This window comes from Mus caroli, unplaced genomic scaffold (assembly GCF_978045245.1).
Source record: "Mus caroli unplaced genomic scaffold, Mus_caroli_1 scaffold_13, whole genome shotgun sequence".
NCBI classification, from domain to species: domain Eukaryota; kingdom Metazoa; phylum Chordata; class Mammalia; order Rodentia; family Muridae; genus Mus; species Mus caroli.
The window spans coordinates 101,715,890-101,734,405 of record NW_028227268.1 but is presented as its reverse complement, the minus strand read 5'-3'; the positions used below and the strand labels follow the sequence as shown (position 1 = coordinate 101,734,405).

At 40.2% G+C, this 18,516-nt stretch overlaps 1 protein-coding gene and 1 pseudogene across 5 annotated transcripts in view; one reads left to right on the top strand and one right to left on the bottom strand.

Annotated features, from left to right (window-relative positions):
- Wdpcp (WD repeat containing planar cell polarity effector) overlaps positions 1-18,516 on the top strand; it is a 363,888-nt gene that overhangs the window by 238,501 nt on the left and 106,871 nt on the right. The window lies entirely within an intron of this gene.
- On the bottom strand, positions 5,674-7,154 carry LOC110304225 (E3 ubiquitin-protein ligase Hakai pseudogene; annotated as a pseudogene).

Here is an 18,516-nt window from a genome sequence, read left to right as displayed (position 1 = left end):
TGTAATAAGGACACATGCTCCACTATGTTCATAGCAACCCTATTTATAATAGCAAGAAGCTGGAAAGAACCCAGATGTCTCTCAACAGAGGTATGGATACAGAAAATGTGGTACATTTATACAATGGAGTACTATGCATCTCTTAAAAACAATGAATTCATGAAATTCTTAGACAAATGAATGGATCTGGAGCATATCATCCTAAGTTAGGTAACCTGATCACAAAAGAACACACATGATATGCACTTACTGATAATTAGATATTATCCCAGAAACTTAGAATACCCAAGAGAGAATTCACAATACACATGAAACTCAAGGAGAAGGAAGATCCAAGTGTGGACACTTCGATCCTTCTTAGAAAGGGGAATAAAATGCCCATTGAAATGAGTTACAGAGACAAAGTTCAGAGCAGAGACTGAAGGAATGACTCTCCAGAGACTGCCCTACTTGGGGATCCATCCCATATACAATCACCAAACACAGTCACGTTTTTGGATGTCCGCAAGTGCTTGCTGACAGGACCCTGATATAGCTGTACCCTGAGAGGCTCTGGCAGTGCTTGACAAATACAGAGGTGGGTCCTCTCAGCCAACCATTGGACTGAGCATAAAGTCCCCAATGGAGGAGCTAGAGAAAGGATGGAAGGAGCTAAAAGAGCTTACAACCCCATAGGAGGAAGAACAGTATGAACCAACCAGTACCCCTGAAGCTCCTAGGTACCAAACCACCAACCAAAGAGTACACATGGAGGGACCCATGGCTCCAGCTGCATATCTAGGTAGCAGATTAGGTCATCAATGGGAGGAGAGGCCCTTGGTCCTGAGAAGGCTCAATGCCCCAGTGTAGGGGAATGCCAGGAAAGAGAAGCAGGAGTGGGTTGGTTGGTGAGCAGGATGGGGGGAGGTTTGGAGGGTAAACCAGGAAAGGGGATAACATTTAAAATGTAAATAAAGAAAATATCTAATTGTGAGTGCCCGACTCGCCAGCAAGAAAGGTGCCACAACAGGATCCTTCTGCATACGTTTATTGGGAGAGCTTGATTTCGAAGGCGAAAGACCCCGAGCCCCAGAACTGACGCTGCTTATATAGGCCTAGGAGAGGCATGTCTATACCTGATGGGTTATGCTTTCAGTACCTCATTTACATGCCTCAGGCCAGGCAGTGACTCAGCAAAAAACTCTACTGCACATGTGCACATTGGTTGTTTACCCAAACTTATGTGTAGTGGCCAGCAGTAGCCAGTGCCATCTGGTAATGGCGTATGTGGCTTCCCACATCTCCCCCTTTTAATTTTAATAAAATGATGCTGGACTAGGTCTGTGCAATTATGTCCATCCGCTGCAGCTCCTGTTTTAGATCGTTCCTCTAGTGTCACAGCCGTACCCATCATAGGGTAACCCTATCACCACAGGGCCCCATGTCTTAGGTTGATCTGTGCATGAGGAAAGTTGCCCATCTTTGGATACCACGGCACTGTGTGACAGCAACTGCTAAATGGCCTAGGGTGAACTCTACAAAAGAGGCCAGCCAAGTTTTAAGGGAATGAATTAGTTGGAAAATCATGATCACCCTACCGCGTGCAATGAGGAAACCTCAGTGATGTGCAAGGGCTGATCAATGATCATTGAGTCTCTCTCATCCCAGTGCAATGGATCCACAGATCCGTGGGGTGCAAGAGCAGAGGACTCAGATGCCGACTTATTCTTGAGCATAGATAACCAAACGTCAGGGGAGGCGCCGTTTTCAATGGCTAAAAGTGCCTGAGTTATAATCATCTTGTCACGTTTTTGTTGGGTTCTGAATTTGCAAACCAACCAAAGCATGAATACCAGTCCACAGCATATGGCAGCACGAAAAAAAAAAAAAATCACTCCCACCCATTCCTTAAAGTAAGAAAATGCAGAGGTAAGCCAAGAGGTAAAGTCTCCAAGGGTCACTGGTTCTACTCTGGTTCCATTAAGGTTCAGGATCTGTATCTGCAACTTTGTCTGCAACCTTTCCAGCTTCTGCGACCAGTTCCCCTTCAGATAATTCGATAAATCTGTACTTTTAATAAAAGAATCATTAATATACCTAATGGGAGTAATGCACACATGTGGAGTTGATGCCACACAACTCATTTGTATGACATCCATCATCTGTTCCATGTTATGTTGTAAAATATCCACTCTTTGATTCACTAACATTAACCCTGAGGCGATATGAGAATCCACCCTTTGCAGGGTAAGCAATGCCTCAGGTTTTTTCTGCTATCTGACTTATGGTGTCAGCAGCATTAACTTGATTTGCCATAGCAATTCCTGCAGTAACTGCTGATGCTGCAGACACCACAATGGCAGTAACAATGGTAGCTGTGATTCCAAAATCTCTCTTTTGCCGCACAAGACTCATAATTGGGAACTTCTCTGGATCTGCCTCAACAGGCACAGGGACAAAGGTTGGTAGATGTACCACTAAGGCTAAGAAAGTGGTTCCATTCCAGCATTGCGTCAAAAAACAAGTGACATTTGTACAATCTAACCATTCTGTATTATTTTGAAATTCAGCCAATATAAAGAAAAATGGAGGATTGACACAAACTTCTACTGGAGAAGTAGTCATATCTCTGATAACTTTATTAGATGTCACATTATCTAAATGAGCAGAGGCATGAACGTGTGGCAGAAACATTCAATATCCCATGAAAGGTTCCAGTCAGCAATGCAAATAGCTGACAAACTGGTACTAGCACCTGCCTCATTACTTAAAATCCATTGGTAATATGGCCAAATATTTTCTTTTCCTGTAGCATCTCCTTTATCATTCATTATGGCAAAATCCAATGGAGGTGACAAAACAAAACCCTTTGCTATTTCTTTCCGAGGAAAAATTTTTAATTGACAAGGTGAAAAAACTATAGGAAATGCAAGGTCCGGATGACACCAGGGCACGCTGCGTTTAGCAGTAGAATTGCCAACAGGCCATCGTGATCTTTTGGGAATAGTCACATTTCCCTTTATCATAATAGTGATGATGTTTATAGGTGAAGTTACATCATTTCCAACATCACTTGAGCCTGAGTGTGCTCCTTGAACAACTTGCATTAAAGCATTAAGTAACACTCCAGAGCTCACATTATTTTGGCTAATGGGATCTGCCCAATTAGAGATAACCTTTTTCTTTAAAAACATACAGGGTATAAAAGGTTTATCCACATTATGCACAAAGCATAGTGCATAATTTAAATGAAAACTCATACTATTATACACCCATGGCGCTTGAGGAGTTTGTTGTGCACAAGGTGCATCCAAAAAAACATTCAGTTGCAAAAAACAAAGGCAAGGTAGAGGAATTGGAATGTACTGGTAAGGGTACTGGCCATGATCTCACTACGGCCCACAAAAGTATACTTATCCCTGTCTCAATCATCAGGAGTAAGAATAACAGGTTCATCTTGGGATTCATCTTGATCTTTCACGGTTCTTGTCAGTCACGTCGGAACCCAAAGTGGATTATCTTCACCCTGTGGCAAAACACAAATAGCTCCCCTGGATCTGATTAATATGGGATCCAGGCCATACCATTTATTATCAAGAACATTTTTCCGTTTGACCATTTCATTCGGCAGTTGAGGCCATTGTCAGTGCCTTTCAGCTGATGATCTTCCAGCATCATCCAATTTTAAGAAATTAAGAGTAAATATTGTAAGGGATAGAGCCATCTTTGGCGTCATAGCCTCTATTCCCCCTTTTTGTTTTTGCAAATATTGTTTCAAAGTATGATGGGCTCTTTCAATGATGCCTTGGCCCTGTGGATTATACGGCAACCCAGTAATATGTTTCACTTGCATTTGTTTGCAAAATTGATTAAATTTAGAAGAGGTATATGCAGGACAATTATCTGTCTTTAGCAGCAGGGGCTTGCCCCATGCAGCCCAAGCCTCTAAGCAGTGGGATATGACATGAACTGCCTTTTCCCCTTTTAAGGGAGAGGCATGGAGGACACCAGAACTGGTATCGATGGACACATGTATATATTGTAATTTACCAAAAGCTGGGATATACGTGATGTCCATCTGCCAAACATCTAGGGGTTGCAATCCGCTAGGATTAATGCCCATGGAAGGTGCGTTAATAAATTCTACACATTTACCACACTGTAAGATAATATCTTGTGCTTCTGTTCGTGTGAGCTTAAACTTCTGTCGCAGTGTAGAAGCAGGAACATGATAAAGTTGATGAAAGTTCTTAGCACCTTCTATAGAACTTTGTGATAGCAAAACCATATCTCTGGTGACTGAATCATCAATTGCATTTCCCGTAACCATAGGTCCAGGTAATGATGTAAGTGCTCTAATATGTTGAATATAAAAGGGGTGCTCACACATCAAAATACAATCATTTATTTTCATCAAAATTTCAGATACTGGACTAGACTGCTTAAAATTTCCAGCGGTCTCTAATGCTAATACAGCATTAACCACATAACAGAATCAGAGATAATATTTATTATTATAGAGATAATATTTACTATTTATTATTTTTATTTATTTTATTATTAAATATTTTATTTTTATTTTAATATTTATTAAATATTTTATTATTAAATATTATGTTATAAATAATATTAAATATTTAATATTTATTAATATTATAGAGATAATATTTATTCTCAAGCCTACTCTTTTTACCCTTTAAACACTGCTTTTGCATATGACCTGTTTATCCATTGACCCTGACCTGTAAGCATTTCAAAGCTCCATGCTGGTTGCCCTGCAGCAGCATTAGCACGGGCCTGACTCAAACACAGATCATGCCATATAGACTTCCAGTCTAGATACTGTCCCATCGTAAGACATGCCTTTACCACACTCATCCAATCAAAAGGAGTCATGGCATGGTGAGACAGTCTATCAATTTGGGACTGAGTAAAAGAGGCATTGACTCCATAGGTCCTTACTGACTCTGCTATATCTTTCACTTGTTTATGCGATATTGGCTCATAATATTGCTGTTGAGCTTGATCCTGAAAAACAGGAGAAGCCTGACATATTTTCCGCAACCCTCTAGGAGTGCAAAAAGAGTGGCCATTGCCAATTGTTTTCTTATCTGTATAAGGCAGAGTTAGTGGGGGAGCACTGAGACTCCTCCCTATTGGACCATATCTTTCCGCCTCATACTCTGCAGCAGCCTCCTCCAAATCTTCCTCCTCCCCTGCTGATAATTCAGAGTTCTCTGAGCTAGATAATTCTAATAACTCAAAGTCTTTGAGAGGAGGGTAAATTGACTTAATTTTATGATCTTCATTTTTTTTTACAACCATTTTGAAATTTAATTCTTTTACACAGGTTAACAAAATGCATCACAAGAGAACTAAACATTGGGTTTAATAAAGTCAGTATTTCTCAAAGTGGAACAGTGAATTTTTTTTCAATTTTTTACAAATCGTCGTTTTGGGAAAATTTCTCATATCAAAGTAACAGTTAAGATAGAATTGTGCTCAACCAAGCCACTTATCTGCACTACAGAATAGTACTTGAAAACAATCCTAATCAGATTAAAACCATGTTGAGAGACAAGACTTGTGTTTACAGCTACCTCAAAAGAGGTAGTTTTCCTTCCACAGTCAAAGCTCAGTTAAGATTGACTAATCTTTTTTCCCTTGTCATATCTTCAGTTCAAAACACTATCATCACTGGTAATACGGTCTGTATCTTGTTTGATCTGGATGATGCGGTCCAGGTAGTGGGGTTTGAGAAGGCAGGCCCTGCATTCATGGAGGAGGAGGTGGTCCTCTTGGTGCAGGCCATATACCAGGATTCATTCCTCCTGGTTGTGTAAATGGAGGGCTCAGAGTTCCTTGGTCTTCAGTAAACTGGGTAAAGAGTTAGGATTGTAATGGTGAGGAGGGGGTGCAGTTACAGGCGGACTACCATGCTGAGGTGGAGGGGGTCCTGGAGGAGGGTGATTCATATAAGGTGGCATCTGGGCAATAATATGTCCAGGGGGAGGGGTTATTGGGGGTGGAGCAGAGGTCATTGGTGGAGGTGGAGCTTGGCTATATACCAAGTGAGGAGTACCTGCAGCCTGGGGAGGGTGTGGCATTGGATGGCTTATTGGTGGTGGAGGGGGTGGGGGTGGTGCGTAATGTTGCTGTGGAGGCATAATATGATGAGGGTGAGATACCACCGGCTGACCCTGATATTCAGGATGGTGATGAGCAGGTGCTGGGGCAGGAGGTGGTGGTTCTCTAGCACCTGAACTGGAGTCATCCTGAATAGGGACCGTTATTAAATTGCTGTGTTTTCTTGTTGAAATACGAAAGGTTTCCTGACTGACCGACCGAGGTGGAGGTGGAGCCATGGACAGTTCTGCCGGAGGAGCACGAATGTCCTCATGTGGCTGATTATAGTGCTCATGTGGCACATGCTGCAGAGGAGGCGGTGGCATCATGATGTGCTGCTTTGGAGGAATATGGCTCATATGATGCTTGTCTGGTGGCATTATGAACCGATTGGGGATGTCAGTATGGGGGGGGGGCGATAGGAGGATGAACATTCTCAAGTGAAGCACGGTTAACGGCTTTCCAGCTCTCATATGACGATGGTTGATATGAGCTTGTAAGTCTCTCTGAGACAGATATGTTCTCTTGCAACCTTGAACAATGCTACACATAAAAAGAGAACCTCGTGTGCACTGCTCAATCCGCTGCACAGGATCACTACATCCTGGGCACATCTTATCTCCTTTTTTTTCATGTAAAATAGCACAGTCATAGCAAAGGACATGCTTGCATGGAATCATTCTCCCATAGACTTTAATAGGCAGTCCACATTTGTCACAGAAATGTACTGGTGTATCGTCCTTTTCACCTAAGATGTTTATCTTGAAATCCCAAAAAAGGTGTCCTGGAAATCTTCTCTGATTCCCAAAGAGTTCGCCCCCTTTACAGTCATACCACTGTTCTTCGTTATAATCAAATCCTTCTTGTGGGGCCTTTGCAGGCATCCTGCTAATAGTCCTTTGAGTTCGAGGTGCAGGTTTAACTTTGTTGGCTTGTTTGGAGATGAGTTTTATAGGAATTCTTCTGTGAACATCAAGACCACCCAAGGATCCAGAACTAGTAGTGCCTTGTAACTCATTGTCAGTGTGATCCATGATTCAGCTCGCGGGGCACAGTCTGATCTTCATTCTTTATATTATCTTTTGAATCTCTATATTTTGGTTTCTTTTCCTTTTCTCTTTTTATATCTCTTCCTTTACTTATTTTTCTGCGCGCTCCTTCCTTTTCATTTCTCTCTGTTTCTGACATGCTTTCCTGGTGCTCCTGCAAAAGTTGCTGCCCTTTCTTAACAGCTGGTTCACATTTCTTGTCCTGGATACAAGCCTTAATCAATTTCCATAACAGTCTTGTTCCTGCTTTCACTTTCCCTTTAACTTCCTCTCTTGCTATATCTCTCCCTAACTTTTCCCAACTAGGTAGCTGTCAGCGACCCAGTGGGGGCAAACCAAGGAGCAAGTCTGTCTATCTCTTTTAAGAACCCTCTCACTGTACTTTCAGAAATCTTTAGACCTCGTTCTTTAAGCAAGGCTTGCACCGGCCCTACTAACAGTGTAGTCTGGCCAGTACCCATGGTTGTCCTGGACTAAAGTGTCCTTGAGACACTCACTTATCTACGTGAGATTCTTAGTCCCAAGGCCGACTCACAAGTTTATCTACACTTGCTTTATTATCTTATGTATCTGCCAACCTATTCCCAGCAGATACACTCGTGTCCAGGACGATGAAAATTAAGACAATAACACAATATCAGGACAAGAAAGAAAACAAGCAACACTACCCCAGCAACAATTACCCGGATCTATTCCGTAGGAAAGCATATCTCTCAGAGACTTACATAAATTTCTTTTTACTTACTGGTACCGCTGTTCCCCAGCTAAAGAGTTCTGAATCCACAAGGTCGAATTCTTCTCAACAGCCTTTGTTGCGGGAACACTTCTTCCTTCCCCGTGATGCAGTTCTGAATCCTCCCTGTAACAGGGGGTCTTTGCTTGTGCCGGAATATGTCTCTTTTTCCTGAGTTTCGGCACCACTTGTGAGCACCAGACTCGTCAGCAAGAAAGGCGCCACAACAGGATCCTTCTGCACATGTTTATTGGGAGAGCTTGATTGTGAAGGCGAAAGACCCTGAGGCCCAGAACTGGCGCTGCTTGTATAGGCCTAGGAGTGGTGTGTCTATACCTGATTGGTTATGCTTTCAGTACCTCATTTACATGCCTCAGGCCAGGCAGTGACTCAGCAAAAAACTCTACTGCACGTGTGCACATTGGTTGTTTACCCAAACTTATGGGTGGTGGCTAGCAGTAGCCAGCGCCATCTGGTAATGGCGTATGTGGCTTCCCACATCTAATAATAATAAAAAAGAATAATGATGCCTTCTTGATTCCCAGTCCTATTTGGTTGAAGTACTTTTTCCATCCTTTTAAGGTAGTATATGTCTTTGAAAGTAAAATGAGGTTTTTATAGACAATAAATAGATAGATTTTTCTTAATGAATTCATTTAACCTATTTCTTTTGATTGGAATTTGAAGCAATTGATACTTAATGTTATTTTAAAGTGTATGTTGCTGAAATATGGATGTTTTCCTCCTTTTGATTTTAGACACACTTTGGGTTTCTATAATTACAGGTTCATTTATTTTTTTGTTTTGTTTTGTTTTGTTTTTGTACGGCCTCCTGGGTATGCTTATCCTCTTTTCAGTCTAAAGTGTTGTTTCAAGTATTCTTTTTATGGTCATTCTCCGGGATATGAATACTTTTAGCCTGTTTGTATAATGGAGAAGTTTTACTTCTTCAACTATGTCGTGTCGCTTTGCTGAGAAGAGCAGTCTAGGTTAACAGCCACAGTCTATTATGAATTCGAATGCACTGCTCCATGCTATTGTAACTTCACTGCTTCCATTTGAGAAATCAGCTATTATTCCAATGAGTTTTCTTTTGTGTGAATTGTGTTTTCTCTCTTACAGCTTTCAGTACTCCATGTTTTTTATTGTCAGTGCTTTAACTGAGAGGCCATGGGGGCATTTATTTTCTGTTCTTATCTTTCTATGCTTTCTTGTATCTGAATGGATATGTCTTTTCTTATTTTGGAGAAGTTTTCTTCTATAAACTTGTTGAAGATCTAGTCTGTGTAATTAACTTGGGATCCTCTCTCTTCTCATCTTTGCATAAAATTCACATGTTTAGTCTTCTCACATTATCCCACAATTTCTGCATATTCATTTCCTATACTTTTTAATTTTTCATATTCATTGATTGTATGGTCTTAATTTTCTACTTTACCTCTAGGTCCTCATTGTCTATCTTCTTGATCCATTTTTCTTGTATGGATTTCCCTTCTGTATTCTTGTTGTGTTATTTAGTTTTTAATTCTATCTGTCTTTCATTTGATATATCTTAAATACTTCTAATTCTTTATTGAATTTGGTTGTCAAATACTGGATTTTCCTCATCATTTCATGCAGCCTTATCTTCTAATTCCATCTTTCTTCTGCTTGAACTATCTTAACTATTTCTACTTCTATATTGAATTTGATTGTCAAATGCTGGATTTTCCTTATCATTTCATTCAACCTTATCATGGTGTTCTGTTGAGCATTACTCAGGCATGTATTCTCTTTGACAATATTCTCTTTAAGCTCATTGAGCTATTTTTGTCTTCTTTAAACTCCTTGAATTCCTTGAAGTTTATGATTTTTCTTTTAAATTATATATCCTGGGGTTTATCTAATAATTCTCTTAAAAATAAAATGTGCCTTAAAATTTAAAAACATGTGTTCTGTTTTGTTTTAAAGTTCAGGGGATAGAATCTAGGACTCATTACATTTGAAGTACACACTTGTACTGGCTGGTTTTATGTGTCAACTTGACACAGGCTGGGGTTATCACCGAGAAAGGAGCTTTAGCTGTGGAATGCCTCCATGAGATCCAACTGTGGGGCATTTTCTCAATTAGTGATCAAGCGGGGAGGGCCCCTTGTGGGTGGTACCATCTCTGGGATGGTAGTCTTGGGTTCTATAAGAAAGCAAGTTGAGCAATCCAGTGGAAGCAAGCCAGTAAGGAACATCCCTCCATGACCTCAGCATCAGCTCCTGCTTCCTGACCTGCTTGAGTTCCAGTCCTGACTTCCTTAGTGATGAACAGCAGTATGGAAGTGTAAGCCGAATAAACTCTTTCCTCCCCAACTTGCTTCTTGGTCATGATGTTTGTGCAGGAATAGAAACCCTGACTAAGACAGAAATTGGTACCAGCATAGTGGGGTATTCCTGTGATAACCTGATCATGTTTTGGGAAGAACTGTGGAAAGATTTTGGAACTTTGGGCTAGAAGATCAGTGTTAAGTGCTCTGTCAGACGTTGTGTAGGAGCTTGGAAGATAATGTCGAGAACAGTACAGAAGATGGAGGCCTGGCTTGTGAAATTTCAGAGGGAAAATTAAAGACTCTTTTCAGGGCCATTGCTATTTTGGATTGTGAAGATTCTGTGGTTCTGGTTAGCTGGGACTGAAGAATCAGCTGTAATTAAAAAGATACCAGAACTACTAAAGTGAAAACTTTTCCTTACTGGGACTATTGATGCTGGTTAGCTGGAGCTAAGAAATTAGTGGTGATTAAGACGAGACCAGCATCATTGAGGTGACATCTTCTGGGAAGTGTTTCCTCAAAGCAAAGAGGCTGTGTTCCAGAGATAGCCAAAGTTGTACCTTGTGCTTCGGCAGGGCTTGGTAATGTGTAAGAGTTACCCAAGCGGTAATGGTTTTGAAGGCATGAAGGGGTCACACAGAGCAGCTGAGGCTCGGCACTGTGAGAGGCCACGGAAGGCCATTGGTGAAGGTGCAGCCTCAGTTGCAGTTGATGGCCCAGGACTGAAGGGGTCATGAAAAGGAGTTAAGGCTTAGCACCATGAAGAGAGCCTATGAGAGGCTATTGGTGAAGCCTAGTTACATTGGTAGACAGCAGCGTTTTGGAGATGTCAGTACCATGAGATGACCACCAATAACAGCAGCAGTAGTGGAGTACAGGCAGCTGGAGCCTAGAAAACAAGGTGTGTGCTACAAAGGGCATGGCTGGAGAAGTGACCCAAGCCCTTGGAGGAGCCCAGAAGATTGTGAGTTGGATCCCAGACATTGGACAGTTGGAGTTTAATTTTTGTTTTTGCTTGTGACTGTGCCCTGATATTTTTCCCTCTTGAAGGAAGAAAATATTTTAGTGGATCCCACAGTTAAGAGACTTTTAACTGTAAAAAGACTTTGGATATTTTAAAAGGATTGAGCTTCTAATATGTAAAGACTGTGGAACTTTTAAAGTTGTTTAGATCTTGGGGATGAATAAGAACTAAGGGTTGAGGCTTACTAGTGATGTGTTTGTGTGTCAAGTTGACAAGGGGTCAATTGTACTGGCTGGTTTTATGTGTCAACTTGACACAGGCTGGGGTTATCACCAAGAAAGGAGCTTTAGCTGTGGAATGCCTCCATGAGATCCAACTGTGGGGCATTTTCTCAATTAGTGATCAAGCGGGGAGGGTCCCTTGTGGGTGGTACCATCTCTGGGATGGTAGTCTTGGGTTCTATAAGAAAGCAAGCTGAGTAAGCCAGTGGAAGCAAACCAGTAAGGAACATCCATCCCTCCATGGCCTCTGCATCAGCTCCTGCTTCCTGGCCTGCTTGAGTTCCAGTCCTGACTTCCTTGGTGATGAACAGCAGTATGGAAGTGTAAGCCAAATAAACTCTTTCCTCCCCACTTGCTTCTTGGTGATGATGTTTATGCAGGAATAGAAACCCTGACTAAGACAGCACTCTACACTTATTCATACCCTCAATCCTTAAAATGTACTTTTTAATAGCTGTCCTGGTTAGCATTTATTGTCAACTTGACTCAATACAGAGTCACCTTGAAAAGGAAACCTCAGTTGAAGAATTGTCTCAGTTAAACTGCTCTATAGCCATGTCTGTGAGGAATTATTTTGATTGATTCTTAATGTGAAAAGGACCAGCCCACTGTTGGCAGTACCATTGCTAGGCAAGTAGGTCTAGGTTGTACAAGAAAGCTAGCATTGAAGAAGCCAGTAAGCAGAATTTCTTCATGGTTTCTACTTCAAGTTCCTTCCTTGTTTTAATTCCTCCCCAAGTCCTTTCAATGATGAGCAGACATGGAAATGTAGGCTGAAATAAACCCTTTTCTCCCTAAGTTACTTTTGCTTATGGTGTTTATGGCAGCAACAGAAAAGCAACTAGAATAGTTATTGGCTAAAAGTGCTATCAAGTTGGAAATTACCACTATTTACATTTAGTGACAATGTCAATACTACCTATCAAAATAGATGGCTTGGCAACTCTTGCTTGAGGACTGACACCCATGATCTCAGGATTGTTTTGCTTTGTTCCTGATCCCTCTTCCTTTCTTTCCTTTCTCATGCTTATGAATGCTTTTTAAGCAAGTACCCTTCCAGTGGAACAGTGTCCCCAGCTCTAGAGGTTTCATTGAATTTTGTTGTTGTTCTTCTTTGTTTTGTTTTTGCCACCCTTCATTATTTAAAAAAAGAGAGATGATATGTAAATAAAATATAAACACTTATCCTGATATTTCTTATCCTGATATTTTTTAAAGACCAAAAATAAGTTACTTGTGAGAAGGTTTTTACTCTTGATGCACACAGTGCTCAGCATAACATTTGGTTGCTACTTCTCATGTGTCTTTCTTAAAATCTTAGTTCCACTTAACCATCTTCTAAACCCTATGTTCCTTTTTTTGAAGCAAGACCGCACTGAACTTGTGATGATCCCTTTGCCTCAACTTCTGAAGTGATGGGATTACATGAATGCCCTTCCAAAACCAGCTTATTGCCCATTTGGTATTTCTGGAATGCGCTGTTACTTTTCTCATTTTATGACTAAAAACAACTTATGAAAGGGAGGGTTTGCCCTGGCTCATGGCTTGTGGTGAAGAGGTTATGACAGTGGAGTCATTAGGAAGCTGCTCACATTGAGTCTTTAGTCAGGAAGCATAGAGAATGAAGGCTGATGCTCAGCTCTCCTTCTTTCCCCCATCTTTACTCAGTCCATGTGCCCACCACATGCAAAAGTGCTGCTTACATTCATGTTGGGTCTTTCCTCTGAAGTTACACCTCTCTGGAAATGGCCTTACAGGCATGTCCAAAGCTGTGTTTTGTACACATTCCTGGTCTTCTCTGATACATGTCTGTAAGTTATGACCATCCTTTTTTTTTAATGGTATTTCTTTTTTTTTTTGATTTTTAATATTTTTATTACATATTTTCCTCAATTACATTTCCAATGCTATCCCAAAAGTCCCCCATAGCGCCCCCCACTTCCCTACCCACCCATTCCCATTCTTTTGGCCCTGGCATTCCCCTATATTGGGGCATATAAAGTCTGCAAGTCGAATGGGCCTCTCTTTCCATTGATGGCCGACTAGGTCATCTTTCGATACATATGCAGCTAGAGACAAGAGCTCCGGGGTTCTGGTTAGTACATCATGTTGTTCCAACAATAGGGTTGCAGATCCCTTTAGCTCCTTGGGTACTTTCTCTAGCTTCTCCATTGGGAGCCCTGTGATACATCCAATAGCTGACTGTGAACATCCACTCCTGTGTTTGCTAGGCCCTGGCATCGTCTCACAAGAGACAGCTATATTTGGGTGTAATGGTATTTCTTATATTTAATGTATGAATGTAATAATGGCATGTATTCATTCCTCCTATAACCCACATTTTATTATTTAATCTTATTTTTTACAAGTAATAATTACTGGAAAGAAGGAAAAACTGAACATTAACCAAACCAGAAAACCAGTGAGAATTAGCAGTTCTTTTTGAATAAATGTAAATAACATCAACTTATCAATTAAAACATTCAACTAGGTAACTAGGTTTTAAAAGAAGTTTCAATTATTTCTTGTCTTCAAGAAACTCATTTCACTGGTAAAGGCTGTTACAGACTGAAAGTGAAAAGAGGGAAGTAAATTTATCAGGCAAACAGTACCTGAAACAGCTGTGGCAGTTATTCTGACCCTGGCTAGGCTTCAAACCACATTAGAAGTGAAAAGATGTCCAGTACATGTGAATAAAGAGAAAAAACCAAACAGCAAGAAGATATAACAGTTCTAAATATGTATGCCCCAAATGCTGGCACTCCCCATTTCCTAAACAAACATGAATGGATATAAAATGTCACATAAGTATTGCTATTATAATAATAGTTTCTTTGACATATAGGTAAGCCTTTCAATCTAAAAACAAACAATTTTACTTAAATTACACCTTTAGATGAACATAATATTTGCAGAGTATTCCATGTCATATGATCTCATGCAGCATATAGAGAATATGCATTCATTTCATGCAGCATATAGAGAATCTGTATCATCTCAGCAACCTAGGAGCCTTCTCTAAAAGACAGCACTGTCTGGACCAGAAGGAAATCTTAGCAAGTACACAACATCAAATAACCTGTTATGTTTCGTCACATAATACTGGAAGAAAAGTAGAATTTAGTAACAAGAAAAAGTATAAAAACTGTCAGAAATGGGAGACCCATAGTACATTATCTTTGAATAATTTAATTTTTCCCCAATTATTTCTTTTATATCATGTATATGAGTGTTTGTTCTGTGTTTGAATAGTGTGTGTACAGTATTCATAGACAAGAGGGTGTTAGGTCACCTCAAACTGGAATTACAAATGGTTTTGAGCAAATATGTGGGTGCTGGGAACCAAAGTTGTGTTTTCTACTAGAGCATAATGACAGCACATTACTGAGTGATTCATGATTCATTGACGAAATGAGGGAGGAAATTAAAATACTCCTCGAATCAAGTGAAAATTAAAGTATATTGTATCAGAGTCTTTGGGATACAACAAAGTAGTTATATCAAGAAAATTTTAGTTAGCAATGCACTTACATTGAAAACTCAGAGATATTTAAAATAAACTAATGGTGTATCCTAACATCTCATCAAGAGCTAGCCAAACCCAAAAACATTGAGCTGTAAGTAATGATAACATGGCATCAATTAATGAAATGGAAACTGAAAGAACAATACATAGACTTAATCAAAGAGTTCTTTGAAAAAAAAAAAAAAACAAGTTTGACAAAATTTTATTCAAGGTGACCAAAACAAAGAGATAATACCCAAACTAATAAAATTAGAGATTTAAAAATAGACACTACAACAGATTCCATTGAAATCTAGAGGAATAATTAGAAAATGCTATGACAATTTCTATTTCAAAAAACAACCTGGGAGTTAAGAGGGATGGCTCACTGGTAAAAAGCACTGGCTTCCCTTCCAGAGGACCCAGGTTCAGTTCCCAGCAGCCACACATCCCAACAATTACAACCATCTGTAACTTTTTGGGGATCTGATGCCCTCTTCTGGCCTCTGTGGCATCAGGCACACATAGTTTACCCTTAAATTTATGCAAGCAAAAACCACACATACACAGAAAATAATAATAAATTTTAAATTAAATAAAGACAAATACCTGGGAATCTAGAAGAAGTAGATGAGTGTAGAAGACTTGCCAAAATAAATAACAAATACATAAACAGTTAAATATCTATAATGAGCAATGAGATTGAAGTTTTAGTAGTTTCCTAGAATAAGGCATGATGCCTCACACTTCCAGTTTATACTTGGGAGGAGGAGACAGAAGAATTGCCATGAATTAGTGCTCAGCCTGAGATACAGTATTAGATCCAATCTATTGCTGTGATGAGAGAACCATGACAAAGTTATAGAAGAAAATATTTAATTGGGGACTTGCTTATAGATTCAGATAATTAGTCCATTATCATTATGGTGGAGAGCATGGCAGTAGACAGTCAGGTATGATGTTGGGGAAGTAGCTGAGAGCTACATCCTGATCTCAAGGCAGCAGGCAGAGAGGGAGAGAGAGAGAGAGAGAGAGAGAGAGAGAGAGAGAGAGAGAGAGAGAGAGACAGAGAGAGAGAGAGACAGAGAGACAGAGAGACAGAGACAGAGACAGAGAGACAGAGACAGAGAGACAGAGACAGAGAGAGACAGACAGACAGAAACACAAAGGCAGGGAGAGACAGAGATAGACACTGGGCTAGGTATCTAATTTTGAAACCTCAAAGACCACTCCCAGTGACACACTTTCTCCAACAATGCCACACATTCCAATCATTCTCAAACAGTTCCGCTACTTGTGACTAGCATTCTAGTATATGAGCCTGTGAGGCCTGTTCTCATTAGTACCACCAGACTATTTCAGAAAACATTTCCCAACAAAGAAAGTGCCATGGCAAGTCTATTGTGTTCCCCAAACTGCTCAAGAAAATAAGAGTGGATGGTACATTAACTGACTCTTGCTAACCAGTGTTATCATGACACTAGAATTGGATATGGGTATATCAAAACAAAATAAGCCTTAAGTTCAATATTCCTAGTGAACATTCTTCTAATTTTGTTTTTATTCTTGTGATAAATAGTATGATCAGAAGTAAATTAGGGAGGAAAGTGCTTATTTCCTCCTTATTTTTAATTTGTAATATTTTTATTATGTATTTTCCTCAATTACATTTCCAATGCTATCCCAAAAGTCCCCCATACCCTCCATCCCACTCCCCTACCAACCCATTCCCATTTTTTTTGGCACTAGCGTTCCCCTGTACTGGTGCATATAAAGTTTGCCTGTCCAATGGGCCTCTCTTTCCATTGATGGCCGACTAGGCCATCTTTTGATACATAAGCAGCTAGAGTCAAGAGCTCCTGGGTACTGGTTAGTTCATAATGTTGTTCCACCTATAGGGTTGCAGATCCCTTTAGCTCCTTGGGTACTTTCTCTAGCTCCTCCATTGGGAGCCCTGTGATCCATCCAATAGCTGACTGTGAGCATCCACTTCTGTGTTTGCTAGGCTGCTATAACAGCAGCTATAAGCTGCTATGACAATAGTGGAGCATGTGTCTTTCTTACCGGTTGGAACATCATCTGGATATATGCCCAGGAGAGGTATTGCGGGATCCTCAGGTAGTACTATGTCCAATTTTCTGAGGAACCACCAGACTGATTTCCAGAGTGGTTGAACAAGCTTGCAATCCCATCAACAATGGAGGAGTGTTCCTCTTTCTTCACATCCTTGCCAGCATCTGCTGTCACCTGAATTTTTGATCTTAGCCATTCTGACTGGTGTGAGGTGGAATCTCAGGGTTGTTTTGAGTTGCATTTCCAGATGATTAAGGATGCTGAACATATTTTTAGGTGCTTCTCAGCCATTCAGTATTCCTGAGGTGAGTATCCTTTGTTTAGCTCTGAGCCCCATTTTTTAATGGGGTTATTTGATTTTTCTGGAGTCCACCGTCTTGAGTTCTTTGTATATATTGGATATTAGTCCCCTATCTGATTTAGGATACGTAAAGATACTTTCCCAATCTGTTGGTGGTCTTTTTGTCTTATTGACTGTGTCTTTTGCCTTGCAGAAGTTTTGCAATTTTATGAGGTCCGATTTATTGATTCTCAATCTTACAGCACAAGCCGTTGCTGTTCTATTCAGGATTTTTTCCTCTGTACCCATATCTTCGAGGCTTTTCCCTACTTTCTCCTCTATAAGTTTCAGTGTTTCTGGTTTTATGTGGAGTTCCTTAATCCACTTAGATTTGACCTTAATGCAAGGAGATAGAAATGGATCAATTCACATTCTTCTACATGATAACCGCCAGTTGTGCCAGCACCGTTTGTTGAAAATGCTGTCTTTTTTCCACTGGATGGTTTTAGCTCCCTTGTCAAAGATCAAGTGACCATAGGTGTGTGGGTTCATTTCTGGGTCTTCAATTCTATTCCGTTGGTCTACTTGTCTGTCACTACTTGTCTGTCACTATACCAGTACCATACAGTTTTTATCACAATTGCTCTGAAGTACAGCTTTAGGTCAGGCATGGTGATTCCACCAGAGGTTCTTTTATCCTTGAGAAGAGTTTTTGCCCTCCTAGGTTTTTTTGTTATTCCAGATGAATCTGCCGATTGCCCTTTCTAATTCGTTGAAGAATTGAGTTGGAATTTTCATGGAGATTACATTGAATTTGTAGATTGCTTTTGGCAAGATAGCCATTTTTACTATATTGATCCTGCCAATCCATGAGCATGGAAGATCTTTCCATCTTCTGAGATCTTCTTTAATTTCTTTCTTCAGAGACTTGAAGTTCTTATCATACAGATCTTTCACTTCCTTAGTTAGAGTCATGCCAAGGTATTTTATATTATTTGTGACTATTGAGAAGGGTGTTGTTTCCCTAATTTCTTTCTCAGCCTGTTTATCCTTTGTGTACAGAAAGGCCATTGACTTCTTTGAGTTAGTTTTATATCCAGCTACTTCATTGAAGCTGTTTATCAGGCTTAGGAGTTCTCTGGTGGAATTTTTAGGGTCACTTATATATACTATCATATCATCTGCAAAAAGTGATATTTTGACTTCATCTTTTCCAATTTGTATCCCTT